The 16,821-nt window shown below is 39.1% G+C and overlaps 1 protein-coding gene across 3 annotated transcripts in view; it reads right to left on the bottom strand.

The window, feature by feature from the left end:
* The window catches only part of GPBP1 (GC-rich promoter binding protein 1), a 36,015-nt gene extending 19,465 nt beyond the window's left edge, over positions 1-16,550 (bottom strand). The window contains exons 1-3 of one of the 3 annotated variants that reach the window (XM_069001221.1): positions 16,479-16,550; positions 14,568-15,615; positions 13,633-13,700 (exon numbers count right to left, since the gene is read on the bottom strand). The gene's annotated coding sequence lies outside the window, so the exon portion shown is untranslated. Of the gene's footprint in view, positions 1-2,436; positions 2,454-13,632; positions 13,701-14,567; positions 15,616-15,768; positions 16,380-16,478 lie in introns of those variants that run through there. The other 2 variants (XM_069001220.1, XM_069001222.1) reach the window with 2 other exon arrangements.
* Between the last annotated feature and the right edge of the window lie 271 nt (positions 16,551-16,821).

Here is a 16,821-nt window from a genome sequence, read left to right as displayed (position 1 = left end):
GCAGGCTATAGCAGATTTCCATTGACAGACAAGACTATTCCAGCTTCTAAAACAAAGTCTAACTGATTTGTTAGATTTAACTTAGTATAAAACTGTACTTAAATGAGCTGTTGGTTCTTTTTAATGACGTGAGCTCATACTTAACTTTTTAGGTACCTCCAATACCATAGTTAAAACTGTAGGGTAGGACGTACAATTATTACAGTTAGAGACAAGGTTAAAGGTATGTCTCACCCAAATAAGTAACTATAAATTACTCTGCTGAAATCATTCAACACTTATTCCTAAACTAATTTCAACAAAAACTCCAGAGAAATTTTCTAAGTATTCGAGTTATATCAAAGCAGTAAAATAAAAATGAACAAAGTTCTAGAGTCAATGAACCATCACAGAAATGGATTCTCCTTCTAAAAGGAACCATGTTCACTTTTACTGATACATCCCATTCAGCAATAATATACAAAAGGGCGTATGTTTACAAATGAACCAAGACATGTCAAATTAAGAAACAACAAATCTGAGCAGATTCCAACAAGAAAAAATTTCATTCTCCTTCACTTAGACACAGTTCTCATCTCCAAGCAGAAGAATCATGAAATCTTCAGAAATTATCAACACAGATTTTCAGTACTGAACGATCAACACAACAACAACAAAGGCTTCAGACTGAGGCACTTACAGTATGAGAAACAATGAGTAAGATTAGGTTTATACTGAGTAAGACCATAAAGATTCCACAAAGTATTATCAAGTTACTGGTGCATCAACTATTAGGTACAGGACAACAAATACATTAACATTCTAACTTTATTAATAGATTTATCTTACTGTTTTTAGAAAACAAGTCAAGCTTTCCAACATTATTTATGCATCTGCTATGAGAAAAGTTTGTTATTAACTCACTAACATCCTTACCTTTTATCCTTTGCATAAAAGATTGGGTGATCACCAAGTACCCCAAGGACTGGAAAGGCATTTTGTAAAAATACCTTTTCCCACAGCTCACTGACACTGGCTGTCTATTTCTTCACACAAAAATTATTCTAGCAGCAGATTCAAGTCTTCCTCATGTTCTCAGCTAAAAAAGCTCTAAAAAGTTTCATCAGTGCTGCTCTGTCAGATAAGTCAGTCGCCTTCTTAGAAAGCAACAGACGGTAAAGACAGAGACCAAAACTACACAATACTCAGAGCACCAAGTCAGCAACAGAATATATAAGTTTCAATAAGCCCATAGAAGACAAACTTCTGGGCTAATTCTTCCAAATAGTTTTGATAAAAAACTAGCAAGAAAAAAAGCACAGATGTATTTCTAGAACACTACCTGACCAAATTCAGAGGTTTGCAGTTAAGGAATAACGTGAAAAACAACTCCTGTGGATACTGGATACTCCACACCGAAGTCAAGAAAACATTTGCTTTCACCTAGTTGTACATATGATTGGTCTAGCAATTAGACATGGGAACCAAGAGTACTTTCATTATTAAACCTATCTAACTCTGAATAGGCGCAAACATCCCAGCCCTAATTAAAGTGGGAAACAAAGGGCAGGTCAGGAAAAGATATTTTAGAACTGCTTTAAAGGACATAGCCTACCCAGCTTAAAGTTGCTGGTTCCGTATTTTACCAGGTTTCATAAACATTCCTACAGCTGCTAACTTTCTGATATTGTCAACAAGTTTGCCCTATATATAAAAACATTTTTATTACAACCATGATCTCTGTTCAAATGATCTGACACATATTTGATAGCTCTGTGATAGTTCTAGCATATTCTTCATTCTCAGGAAGGTATTTGTGATAAATTGAAAACAGATCACAAAACATAAGAATGGGATGTCAGCAAGGCAACTCTGCTGCCACAGGCAGGATTTACTATGCTTAAATCCTTTGTGATCAGTTTGGTTGCCAACACTAGTGTGTTTCTTGCTTGTTTTCAAACTTTAAGCTAGACCAACAACTAGCAAATTATTCTGCAACACATTCTAGCATTAAAAAAGTTCTTTTTTCCTTCCTTTTCTGCTATTCAGGTCCCCTACCTAAGCTATCCCAAAAAGTCAAGTGTCTGCATTCGGTGTCCACCAAAGCATTTCCAATCTTTACAAAGATACATACTACCTACTACTTTTAAATTAAAAAAAAACAATATTTAAAGTATTTGAATAGAATGTAAGTCAGTAGCATGACACTGCTTTAATTATACTGACACAAAACCATATGTCTACTAGCAAATTTTCTCTTGCATACACACCACATAAATGCTGTTCAGTAACACCAACAAAGCACCTGATGTACTCCCCGCCTTAATACAGTTATCAGGAGTAAACTCAGTGAGGTAAACACCACCGATTCAAACACAATTCCAGTGCTTTCAGAAACTCTCTTCATAACAAAAGAGCAGGCCCAAAATTTATCGTGAATATTTAAGCCACCATTACCTATTAGCACAAAATCTGCCATTCTTCAACCAAACGGTGGCAAAAGCTAACTTGGCTCGGGTTCTCTGCTGCTGAAGCAGAGCTGCACAATTCTAGAAAGGTAAGAAAAAGATACTGAAATACTGCTATCCTCATACTATTAACACTCAAATACATTTAAACATCTTTAATCAGACTGGTCAAACTATTGTCTCATCTCAGCAATAGCCTCTTGTGACCAATTCAAGTAGTATGTAGCGACCTTAGTGACCTCAATAAACAAAGTCTTCCATAGCCCATAAATTTAGATAAAAGTCATGTATTGCTGTGTTGTGGGTAATAGAATAGTTTACAGCAAAGAAAGAAATCCTGTTCTTAAGTTTTAGATCTTGAGGGAGGGATCTGAAAGAAGTCTGTAAAGCACTTTTCTTCAAGTAACATGCAATAATTAATCCAATATTCAATTAAATAAAATTTAATTCTATAGTTTTGTGACATACGATCTTCAGTAATAAGTCAGTGACTGCCAAGGAGCAATGAACAGCTGGTTCCAGATGATGTACGGTGAAGAGGTTTGTCGTAAGTATTACTCAGTCATCTACTTTGAGCCACTTTGGCAGCTGAAAGAGGAACACTGCACCAAATACACTCAACCAATACACAGAAGAGGTTGGGCTAGGCGTCTTTTAAGGTTGAGTCAATAGGTTCTTTTGTGACAGACACTATTTCTCACCATTTGTAAACCAGCAGGAAACACCATACTCTAAACAAATTTGTGTTATCTGCATAGCATCTGGGAAAAATTGCTGCATTGCCTTTGTTTTACAAAAAAAAGTAACATGCTATGAAAAGGGAATCAGAAAGCAATTGCATGAATCAGGAGTCAAGACTTCTGGGAAAAGGCTAAGAAACAACACCTAGAGTCAACACCCAAACCTGCAAAACAAAAATGAAGCTAAAGCAAGTATCATTAGTTTATCTTGTGCTTACCAAATTAAATGAAGAAATCAAACATTAAAGACAACAGTCCATTTTTTTCCACACTACTACTTTTTCTTTTTTAAATCCCCACAGAACAAGATACACACGAAATCACACTTAAGAGTAACAGCACAGGAATTCAAGATTTTACTTGGTGCAGTAACAAGCTACTACAGTGACCACGGACAAGAAAAGTCTAAGAAAACTATCTGGCTTACTTTACCTCACAAAATAATGACATAAGGTATATTTAGAAAGTAGTTATGAACATCCAAAGGAGTAAATTTCAGCAAGAAAGGAGGTATCTTAATCCAAAACACCACCAGAATCACAAGGTATCAGTCACAGTAGATTGAAGGTGGGTGGACAGACACACAGTCCTGAAGATCAGAAGAACAATATTCTGAAACAGCTTTAAGACTTAGACAAATACTTGATCCTGACGATTTCTATTACGCTCCTAAATCAGACCCTAATAATTGTAATTAAAGAGTTTAACGTCCAGGATGATGCATTACACAAAGGTAACACTGTAAAAGCTAATCCACTTGTTCCCCATTTTCAGTGCTAACCACACAAGACTAATGTCTCTCCAGCAACTCTTTTTCTCTCCCCTGTTAATTGAAATCAATATACAGTTTAAAAAACTAACTTTTTAAGCATGAAGAACACCCACTACAACCAACATGCAAGTAAAATTCTGGTTTTTTCCTGCAATAACACATATAGAATTCAATATGGTACAAAAGCAGAAATACTCTTTTATTCACAACTTTCAGATTAGCTTGGCTTCAGATCACTTTAGTAAAGTGCTTCCTGAAACTTCATCTTAATTTTTTTTACTTTGTCTGCAACATTTACTTCACTCATACTAGGACAAGCAAACTTATTTAAGTTTCATTTGCAAAGCTTTTTTATAAACTAAAACCTCCACCATGCAATTCTCACATGAAACAGGGGCATGAAATACACAGATCAAGGAGATGCAGATAAACAAACTAGCTGAAACAGTGTTATGGAGTACATCTTGGCTTTAACAAACACAATTTGTCACATTTTAATAAAGTTACGTAATTTCTTGCAGCAAAAATTAATTTAATACTTGTTTTTTTCCTCCTCTATTTACTAGGGGGGACATGGGGAAAAAAATGCTTGCTCATTCTCACACCATTTGTGCTAAATTTGGGACTGCTGCCACCACACTCATGTTAGTCATGGATTTCACACCCTTCACTCTGGGGCAATTCCACCAAGTAGGCAGGCTGGCGGTACGTGGCAGTATTTCCAACCACTAGTACAGCCTGAGAGCACCACAGGCTAAGCACAGTGCAGAACCCCAGCAAGCATCTGTTACTCCAGATTGTATCTCTGCGTAGCACATCGAAAATGGGAATACACTGCAGTCACACACCAGACCCAGTACAGGGCAACTGTAGAGCCACTACAGACAAAATCGTGTGTATTTACTACCTCATTTAGCTGCAGCACTACACCAGTAAGCAGCTGTGCTGCCAAACATTATCAAGAAAAAGGATAAGACATGAAGACAGACACAGACTGTTCTTTTTCCCCCATGCCAGGCATCTATAAAACGCTGGAAACAGTTAGTACAGACAAAGCTTTAAAACAATTAAAATTAAAACCAAAATAAAAAACAAAATAAACTACAAAATAAGCTACACTAAAAATAAGCTACAAATAAACTAAAAATAAAAATCAAAATAAAAGTAAATAAAATTTTAAAAAAATAAAATAAGAAAGTCTCCAGTTCAAACTCTGGAAAATTTACAGTGTAAGCAGACTACTTTCACATAGTAGAAAGTCACATCGTGTCTTCTGCACTGCTTCTGACAACACAGTAGAATAGCAAATTCCTCTACAAAAGTATTTAATCTGGCCTTAAATGTATCATGAAAACAAAGGCTACTGAGGTCTGGAATAAACTGGTTACACAAAAAACATAATTCACCTAGTCACTCCTGGCTCCTTTTAAAGACAATCCTTTACCCAGAATTTCTTCTTGTTTCAACTGTATTCATCAAACATTTACAGCATTAAAAAAAATATCTCTCTCTATTTACCCAACACTATAAATAGCCACAGAGCATCTCTGGAAGGGCACAACACAGGAATTGGAAAAGTGACTGTTCTGAGAATTCAGCTGGAGGCACTCTCTGCACTGTCTGGATAAGTGGACAAGAGAGCCCATAGATGGCAGGGCAAAAGAAATCACCTTCTGAAATACTGCAAGATGGCAGGGCAGAGAAAGAAGATGTAATAAAAGCATTTGGGATTTCAGTTCCATGTTATGTTTTTCTACAAAAAAGTTCAAATAAGAAAAAAATAAGAAAATTTTCAAATAAGAAAAATAATAGACCTGATTATTAAAATACAGAATCTGGAAAAGACCATGGAATATAAAATAATATGCATTCAATTTAACTGCTGTGATCTGAGATTTTCATTATTCAGTTTAAGTAGCTCTAGAGGAAATACATTTAGCACTACTTTTTTAATAGACTTACCTATAAACACTGTAACAATTTCACAACTCCTAAGGATCAAGAGTAAAAACATACCTTTTTTTCCCAGGTCCACACCCTTCACAGATTATAGCAGGAAAATCTCAACAATGCAACTCTTTATGACAAAGAGGCCCATGAACTTTAGGCACCACCCTATAACAAAGCTACCTTGCAACATCTTCTGACGGAAACCTGTCTTAGTCTTGTACCAAGAGTCTCTAGTCTCATAAATAGTATTAACAAAACTAAAGTCTCCCTCGTAATTTTCACCTTCACACAATTCTACATGAGAAGTGAGTTTAATGGCTTACTAATTTTAAATGTGGAAAGAACCTTCTGAAAAATTAAAATATAACACCCAGCGATAACTCTGAAAGACTAATGACCAACTTGTACTTCCCTAGAACTTCAAACCAAGACTAATGGCCAATTTTACCTCCCTAGAATGTCAAACCAAGTATCAGCCTCTGCCCATTGGAAAGATATTGTGGTCCCTTTATCATATTTGTGGTCCTTTACTGAACTCTCTCCACCAAATCCCACCCTTTCTTGTATCAGGGACCCTGTAACAGTGTTACACAGCCTGCAAGGGTGACACAGTCCTCCACATGTCGCCTCACCACGGCTGCATACACGACAAAGCTGAACTCCCCTCAACCTGCTGGCAGCACTCTTCCCACTGTCACCCAGAGAGATATTGGCTTTACTCATTATGAGGATGCAGTGCTGCCTCATGATTGGCTTGCTGGTCAACAGGACCCCCAGGTCCTTCTCTGTAGCTGGCATATGCAGCTGCTATTCCAGAAAATTCACATTTTCCCTTTGCTTCATGAGGATCCTCTATTCACATTCTTCCACACAGCAGCACAAACACCAAGTGTCTGTATCGGCCAGTTCTCCCTATCTTATATTACCTGCAAACTTGCTGAGGGTAAACTCTGTCCCACTGTCCAGGACTTTAATGAAGATGTTCTACAGCAGGACCTCCAGTCCTGAACCTTGGGGTACATTGTTCAGCTTCTTCCAAATGGCCTTTGTGCCATTGATTACGTCCCTGCCAAGCTGTGCCTGACCATTTGGATAGTTCTGGATACACCTCACTGCTCACTTCTCCACACATACTTGTCAGCTTTTCCATGATGATGTCATGGAAGACAATATCAAAAGCCTTACTGAGGTCAATAGGAACACCATACATCACTCTCTGTTCGTCTAGCAAGCTAGTCACCTCATTGTAGAGGGCTACTAGCTTGTTCAAGTGTGATTTCCCCTTCTTAAAGCCATTTGACTACTCTCACTCACCTTCCTGTCATTCAAGTGTTCGGAAACACGTTTCCAGGATCAGCTGGTGTACAACCTTCCCATGGACTGAAGTGTCCCTGACTGGCCTCTAGTTCCCTGGATTCTCCTTCTCATCCTTCCTGATGACAAGATTAATACTTGCTCTCTTCTCTTACTTGAGAACCCCTCCCAAAGACCATTAGACCTCTCAAAGATAATAAGGAATGGCCTTGCAATAGCATCAGCACTCATGGAAGAATGGAACACCCATCATGGAACCCTCAGCATCCTGTCAAACCCCTTGGACTTACAAGTTTTTTAAGTGCTCCCTAACCTAATTCTTTCTTCACTGAGGGTGGAGAAAAAAGCACAGCACAGCTTGAAGATGACAAGGACATGAGACCAAAGATGGTCCCCACCCAATTTGAAGGGCATTGTTTAACTTGTCTAACCAGTATTCAGCTGGCAGAGACAGTCTCACTGCAACTGAACAGATCCAACCTCATGGAAGTCTCTTTCACTGAACAAAATAAAAGTATTTCTCTAGCTCAGAAAGCTGTCTTCAATACTTAAAACCATTGCTACAGGCAAGATACATTTGGTAACACTATTTGTCTGAACTGTGAGAATAAAAAAAACCAGCTTTGCTTTTTCATAATGTTCTAACATGAAGAAACAGATAAAACAGTGTCATTACTATAATAAGAAAAAAACAGGCCAATAACATAGTAAAATAGCCAAAACTCCTACATTTTACAAATTTAATCTACTGAAAGTTGTATGCTGTTGGAATGGATTTACCATAGTATAACTATACTATAGTTATATACTACTACATACCATAGTATAACTACATCCTATTTAAATGAAGCTCACCAAAGTTTTGCAGGAAAAACAAATTTTAAAATAAATCTAAAATTGGAAAAAAACCAAACCAAATCCTGACAGGTGAACCCATCACCAGAAGACAAGCAAAACAAAGGAGAAATAGTTCTGTATTTTCATGTTCTATACTTATGCTCTGTCTCTGTCTAGTCTATCATCTAAAAGGAAATAGTTTCTGTGACACTTGGGAACTTGAGAGATTGTCAGAAGACCATTAAAATAAACAGCAATATAAACTCAAACAGGTAAGAGTACTTGAAGCTTATGAATGGAATTTCAAATCTTGTAGTGGAGGTGGGGGGAAGTTCAAGCCATGAATTCAGTGAATTAGCAGAGAGATACAAATTTCTTCACGCTCCCTGAAGACCAGTTTAGACGTTCAGTCAACTGATTTGCACAGAGAAAACTGCGAACAGAATAAATGTTAAAAGCACTGAGATGATATCTGCATTCGTATTTTCAAGGAAGTCTAAAATTAGCATGTATGCAGATCTAAGTGGCACATTCCTATGAGCTTTTAACTAATGCCTCACAGATTATCATTATAGTAAGTACAACACACCACAAATTACATAGGGGACTCTTAACTCCACTTCTACTCTACACACCTGACAACCCACCCTCACTTTGTCAATGTAATTTTTGGCATAATATAATAAATGGGGTAAAAGAAGGTTGTAAGCCATGAGAATTAAAGTACACTACAATGTTGTTGAGAGCAGGGGGAAAAAGGTCATATTCAGTGTCTCAATTTGTTGCTACTGCTGCTGCTTTGCTTCCTTTATAGTGAGCTCCAGCATACATATCAAATTCTTATTTCATTAGAAGACAAACAAGAGCATATGTATGAATTTCAGAGGGTTCAACCAGGTCGTCAGAATACTGTCCCTTCAGTCCTCCCATCATGGGCCAGCTTCAAATTTTGGCTTCAGCTCTTTATCATGAGCCATAGGCAAGCTACCAAGTGTTGGTCTGAATTAGGCAAAGAAACTATGTGCACAAGACCCAGCCATCAGACTACAAACTCTCTCTTTATATAATCATTCGGGACTTTTTTCAAACTAAGCAAGCCTTCAAAATAACCCACAGGACCAAAAGTTTCTTCTTCTGCCATAAAACACATCTTCTCTCAAAAGAAAAACTTCCAGGGATACCAGATCCTTCCCTGTTACACCTCTCTGCTATCTCTAGTCAAGAGTAGCACTAATTTCAAATCAAGTTGCTAAATGTAAGCTCTAAGCAATACTTCTATTTAAAACCTAGACATCCCAGTTTTTATTTCTCTTTTGAAGACACAGTTTACTAGGTATCTTCCTTACTACTCTGTGATTCATGTAGTTTCAACAAATCAAAATAAGCTAATTTTAAGTTATTTTGCTATCCAAAATTTGCACGTTAATAAATCAGAATATAATATTAAACCCTTACACAAGCTTTTTAAGTTTTTTGAAACTGGAAGCATTTCTACTGATCATAAATTGCTGCAAAAGCATGACAAATAGAATCTTCAGTTGAAGTTTCTTTCTTTCTTTTCTCTCTTTGTAACTGAACAGCCACAACAACAGAGTAAGTTTACATCTTTACAGTCAAACTTTTAACACTCTGAAGGGAAAGTGGTCACATCACCCCTTGTGACATTTCAATGTAAAACTGTTTCTAAAAAAAGGTTAGGTTTGGGTATGGTAATTCTTTCACGTTTTTCTGTTTTCTAAAATTTATTGCCAAAAACTCCTAACTTCAATAGCAAGGAAAGGGAGCTAAATTTTTGAGAGTCTCTCCCACTGGTTCAACAAAAGATTCTGAAGCAGCTCAACTGCAGCCTCTTATTTCTCAATCACGCTACTGCAGAGCGAGCACATTCTCTAGTTTTAGTTTTGCTGTCCCCACCATCTAATACAGAACTGTCCTCATATATATTCTACCACTGGACAATAGAGAAGTACAAAAGAAGATGCCCATTGAATTTATAATTTACCTTCTTGCCTCACGTTTTAAAAACAAGCATAAAAACTAAGATTTCCTGCAGAGCACTGAGGAAGGAGCAAAGTCCTCTGTTAGATCTGAACACTTATGCTTAGGCATGAGAAGTGTACAGAGTCAAAATGTAATGGTCAATTTTTTAACCAATTAAAGCCAACACATTCTTTAGTAAGGCCACAGCCTTAACACCTGGCTGTACATAGACTTCGCCAAAAAATAGAAAACCTAACCCAAAAAAAATCCACCTTCATTTCTACTTAGGGCACAAGTTCTTTATGGGAGAATGAACTAACAAAAGCACACTTTGTTTTTTGCATAAGGATCTAGAATGTGAGCATTGCTCTTCATCATATGGTCCCCTTTTCTATGTATAATTATGGTTCACAAGCAACAGGTTTTAAAGTTCACCTCTGTGAATCAAGTATAGATGTTACAACAATCAAAACATCTTTTAAGAAGTGTTTTAGATGCAGATGAAGCTGCTAAGTGCTTCAAATAACATACTAATGACTTTTTAGCCAAAAAGTTTTCATTTTGGCACTGTACCAAAATGTTGATGTAAAAACCCAAAATGCCAACTATTTTATAACACGAAATAACTTCACAATTGAAGGTAAACCACAGCCACACAGGTTCTCCCACTTGAGAGTCTACACACTTTGATGTGTAATGATTCAACTAAATGGTACTGATCATTTAGCAGAAAGCCTGATAGATGTTCATTTTTTGCCCTTTAGCAAGGTTCAAATTCAAAAGCTGAAGTGTTAGTTCAATTACATCACTGCCTTAGTTAGCATACATTATGTAGGAAATCACCAGGAATTCTTTAGCACTTTGGAGTCATCACAAGGAATAAGTAGCAGTTGAAAAAGGCAGAAGTTTTGCCCTGTGCTGAGCATATAAAGCAGATAAACAATTCCCTACTTCAGCTGTTTCCCTACGTTTTCCCAAGATATGAAAGGAGGAAGACTGTGGAAGAGTTGATAGCACCACAAAGGGATTATCATCAGTTGCCATGTTCAGCTACTCAAATACAGAGAGTAAGAAAAAACAAAACAAAAAGCATGCCAAGTTTCATTCACGTTTGTTTATGAGGCCTGCAAATAGTTGTCGCTGCAGGACAGAATTTACTACTGCTACTAAAAAAAATGAAATAAAAGCAACTTCCTCAGACGTTATTGATGAACTGTCACAGTAACAGCTTCATCCACACATGTTAAACGGAATAATCTCATTATAATGGAGGACAAAAAAAAAGGAGCACAAAGTGCATTAACTTGTACAATGCTAAATACTAGCACAATTTGCCTCTATCATTTTATTGATGTAATTCCGTTTCAGCTTTGCTGCAAGGTTAAAGGGTACTTATTCTCCCAAGTTTCCACCAACAGTTTTTTCAAACAGTAGAGCAGCCTACACCATTCTAAAGAATTAGCCAGTACAACTGTACCCATTTTATAAATCTATCAGAATAAACTCATCAGTAGAAGACACAACCTGATGGCATTTATTCCACTACAAAAGCTATGTTTACATCAAGGCTTAAAGTGTAAGATTTTGGGTGCAAGGACATTACCTTCATAGCTGTCTGCAAAGCACTCAACAGACTATAAGCACTTGAAAAACAAAAATCTAGGGAAGAAATTAAAGTGGACCAGCATGCTTGGCATTCTCTCCTCAATAGGTATGAATTTTGCTCAGGTACAAGGGCACAGCTGTAAAATATTCCTGAATCCTAGTCAAACACATATGCACACAAATAAGAAAAAAATACCCTTCTATAGAATCCCTGAGGGTAAGGGACTAACTTGTATATCTCAAACACCAATAGCTGGATGACTGCAGAGCCAACCAATGATTGCTGGTCAACGGGATGTGGCTGGAGAAGGGGCCATGCAGAGGTAGGGCAGGACTCTTCTGGGACAAACATCCTTATTCTAATCCATGGACAAAACAACAAAAAGATAGCACCAGCATAGAAGCAGGCATGAACTGTTAACCAAAGGCCAATGCAGTAGGGGGATAATGAGATCACCAAGGTCCCCCCAAACCCCTCCAACCCATTTCCAGGAAGGCCTCAAAGAATGGACCATGCAAGATAACTGATCTGCATAGAAACTGAAAACCTTAGCTTCAGGGGAAGAAAACCTATCTATAAAAAAGTAGCCCATCAAGCCCTGGCTGCACACCCCAGGACATCACATCAGCTAGACCAACACTAGGAACCAGGACTAGTGATCTTTTTCTCTCTTTCTTTCTTTTTCTCTCTCTCCCTTCTCCTCAATTCATCTCTTCCCTTCTACCCTATCCCTACTATGTAAGCTGTGTGCTTATATGGTAGGCCAGGGACAGACATACCCATTTCAATGCCAAGTGTGCAATTTACAGACAAAACCGTAATTTTGGTGATTTTTTTTGTGGCTCCACCAACTTTTGTTGTCCCTTTCAACCACAAGCATTTATGAATCTTGGGCTCTCCTTTCCCCTTAAGTGTGGGACACTACAACTTCCCAAGCGTATGTACTGTGCAAGGAATAAAAGAATTATCCTACCAGAGAGGTGTAAATACAGAATTAATTTAATGAAGCTAAAAAGCAAACTCTTCAAAACTTGCAGAAGGAGAAGAGTATAGATAAATATGTCACCCAGAATAGTAAGTGGGGGCTGTAGCTCCTTGATTTCAGTGAGAGCCTCTTGAAAAGAAATAAAAGTATCTCACAGCATTGAAAACTAATATATTGGGGAAAAAAAGCAACACATCATGTTTTCTATGAGTTAAGAAGTGAATATTTCTATTACTCTCATGAGCATACAATAGACAACAATCAAATGAAATGGCTACTCACACCTGAACTCTCAATTTACCAAATGCTTTCAAACAAAGCATATTAATACAAGTAAAGGAATGTACAAGATCATTCTTTTCTATTAGTTTGGTTCCTTAACAAGTGGCTCAGCTCACCAGTCAATCCCAGCCACACCAAGACTCAACACAGAAGAGCCACAAGTCATAGCCAGAAATTACAGAAACAGCCCCCTACTCATGTTCCATAGTTCCCATATTTTCAAAACAACAAAACTGAAACAGAAGTTAAAATAACAAAACAGCAAGAACATCCAAAGCAGAAAACCTAAGCCAGTTCAACTTTTAGATACTGACAACACACAGATAAGAACTTTAGTGAGACCGAGAATTTACAAAATTTATGTAGATGCAAGTCCTTCATTTGTGGTCAAAATAACAAACTACAGTAATTTTTAAATACTTAGGCTTAAGTTTCACATGCTTAACTACACTTTTTCTACAAGGTTTTAACACAAGCAATCTTCCCAAACATCTTTGCACTGCCCTTAGAGAAAACCTTTTTTGTCATTCACTACTAATAATACTTCAGTATCGCAGAAGCTCTCAAAAATATTTTAAAAGGTGACAACTGAGGTAAATGTGTAACCTCTACCAGACGCTCAGTTTAAAGTCTACCCAATAACGCTTTAATTATTTAAAGCCTTATGAATCATCAAGGTGGGGTAGGGGATAGAGAACTTCAGTAAAATTACCACTGACTTCTGAATTAAGTTGCTCTGTCCATCTTAATTTTCTTTGAGGCAGTAGTGGTTCAGCTGAATGCAAACCTACAAAAAATATTATAAACACATTAATTCCAAAATTAAAAAATATTTAATCACTGTGGGAGGAAGGAAACTACAATACATCTAAAAATAACAAGGAAGATTAGCCAGTTCACCACAAGATTTCACTTCAAATCCTTCAAAGGAAACAAGGTTTTTTTTATAGTGCTATACTTGCACACCAGTCAGACTAACATTACAGAATAAAAAAATACACTGAAGCCAATCTTAAAGTATCAACACAGAAAAAAGTTAGCCTGCATAAGCAGCAAAATAACTTTTGGTAAAAAAACCTCTGGTTTTCGTAAGTGACAAAGAATAGTGGAAAGCAAAAAAAAAAAAAAAAGAGTAAAAAAACCTCTATAGTGTTACTACTCTGATGCTGCAAACACATCTAACACAAATGGAAGGACTGAAACATGCAAGCTATCCGGAAGACTTGGTCAAAAGGATGTTACAGTAACTGCTGAGACTACAACATCAACATGAAGGCTAAATTTCTTATAGATTTAGTCTAGATGTATCTACTTTTTAATCTCCCATAGAAATCACACTCTCACCTACACGTTTCTTCTTGCACCTGTATTCTTCAAATTCTTAAGGAATTATTTCATTAATTATAAAGACCAACAAGTAAAAATTAACAAGCTTCAATATTCAACATTCTCAAAAAAACCAAACCAAACCCCCCCCAAACAAAACAAAACAAAAAAACACAAACCCTCCTCCCCCAAAAAACAAAAACCAACAACAACGAAAAAAACACAACAACAAAAGAACCTCTAATCAGTAAAAATTACTGGTTTAACTGTTCTACTGATAAAATGTTTTTTCAAGTGTAAATTGATTTATGAACACTACAACACTTACCTAATCCAAGAGGACTGCACAAGGTGTTAGGTACTGCGTGATTTATATTTTTCCAGTTTGTTTTCCTTGAGATAATATCCCGAGTTCCCCTTGATACTACATTCGTAGCAGTTTGACATAGATTTGACCTCACAGAAATCAGCTACCCATCCTTCTTGCTTACAGATCCTGCAAGGCTATTTACAAAGTCTGCCAAATGTCCGTCCTAAAAACCTTTTCTTTTCTCTGACAGCTTCTTCTCTTGTCTATTCCATGTAGATATCACTATACGCAGCATCAGTTCCAGGTGAAATAAATACAGGTTTTAGACCACAGACTGTGAAGCCAAAACCCCAAATTTCACATATGAACTGTAGAACATTTCCTACCTTCTGGCAGCACAGGCAACTGTAAACAACAGTTATCTGGATACTGCCATACTGCCTATAGGCAACAACATTTTTAAACAAAAATATTAAATAAAATATAAAAGGATAAACAAACATCTATTAAAATCTTCATTTAGAAAATAAGTCTTATTGCAAAATGAGAGAAGACTATGCCAGAAAATCTAAAAAATAAAATAAGGGAGGAAAAACAATCTGCCATGAAACTTTTCAGCAATGCCTCCAGAGTGACTCAGGCCACATTTAACCTGTAGCCAGTTAACAAAACTGGTTACGCCTCTGACTCAGACAAAATGTTGCTGAGAAGAAAAAGGATATCTAAAAAGAGGAAAGCACTTCATTTTGGCAGCTGAAGTATTCAGAACTTAATAAATTTAGCCATGTATCCATGCCATGTGGACAAAAGAATCCAAGGGTGATGTGCTCCACACTGCTAGAAGAAAAAACCCCAAGACTTTTTCAATTCTCTTCTCAGATGTCTACTGATTGTTTCAGAGGCCTTTTCAGGACGAAGCACGCACAAATAATCCCAGAGTAGTGTCTGATATTTCTTCTCCTTCACAGGAAGCAACTGCTGCAGGTCAGTGTTCACCTTTTTTCTTCTCTGCGAGCTGAACCAAAAGGCTGCAAACATCCAGGACTGACTCTGTCGTTCAAGCCACCTACGGTACAAAAAAAAAAAAAAAAAAAAAAAAAAAAACCAAAAAAAACCAGAAAAATCAGTTTTCCCTTATGAAATCTGGACTGGCGTTAGACAAACACAAAACAAACAAAGCCGAAAAACCTGAATCTTAAAAATAGAAACTGGCAGAAACCTGGATCCTAAAGAGCAAACACGGATGCAGTCAGGGAGCCGAGCCCGAGAACGGAAGCCTCGGTTACACCTCCACTCACATCCCGGAGAGGGCGGCAGGAACGCTTGACGGAGGACGCAGCCTATCAGCGAAAACCTTCCCCTGCCTCTCAATCCCGACAGAAAGAGAGGGCGGGAGCGAGGGGAGACAGGGAGTGGGGGCTGGGGGGAAAGAGAAGCAGCAAAAACAGGGAAAAAAAGGGTCATTTCTCGTTTTATTGGTAAAGGTGAACACATCTGCAGAAGGCAGCCGGGCGGGAAGCGCTGGGCTGGGCCAGGGAGCCGCCGGTGAAGCTCCAGCGCGACCTTTTCCGGCGTGTGCAGACAGACAGCCCCCGCTGCCGGGGTGTGCGGACAGACAAACCGCCCGCTCCGGGGTGTGCAGGCACACAGAACCCCGGCCCTCGGCTCGCACGGCCTCCGCCGGGCGCCCGTCCTCTGCCCTCCCCGGAGCCGCCCCGCTCCCGCCGCCGGGAGCACCTCCCCCTGCCGTCCTCGAGGGCGGTCCGGGCAGCACGGCGCGGGAGGGAGAGTGGCAGCCCGGCTGCTCCGTGTCTGCTCCGTGCTCGTTCCCGAGAGTGTCCTGGGGGTATCCCGAGTGTCCCCCCCCCCCGGGACGCCCCGGCGGCCGCCGCCTCACGCGCGTGCACACACACACACGCACGCACGCACCCCGCACACACGCGCCGCGCGCTCGCCCCGCTCTCTCAAAATGGCGCCGCTCCGCGCCGCAGTGCTCCCCGCGCGCACGCGCAAGCTTCGCGCGAGCCCCCGCGCGGGAGCCCGGGAGGGGCGGGAGGGACTCCCCGGCACCGCCCCCTCCGTGACGTCACGGGAACCATCCCGAACGTTCCGCGCGGGACTGGGAATCCCCAGCGCGCGCCCCGCCCCCGCGGCGGGAGTCCCCGGCGCCGCCGTAATTAACCGTGCAGTGGCGCAGCCCCGCCTGCGCCCGCGGAAAAAGCGCCGAGGCGGTGCCGGCGCGGGGCGCCCACACCGAGACATGGGCTCGGGC

Source organism: Aphelocoma coerulescens (assembly GCF_041296385.1).
Source record: "Aphelocoma coerulescens isolate FSJ_1873_10779 chromosome Z unlocalized genomic scaffold, UR_Acoe_1.0 ChrZ, whole genome shotgun sequence".
Classification (NCBI taxonomy): Eukaryota; Metazoa; Chordata; class Aves; order Passeriformes; family Corvidae; genus Aphelocoma; species Aphelocoma coerulescens.
This window is presented reverse-complemented; position numbering and strand designations above follow the sequence as displayed.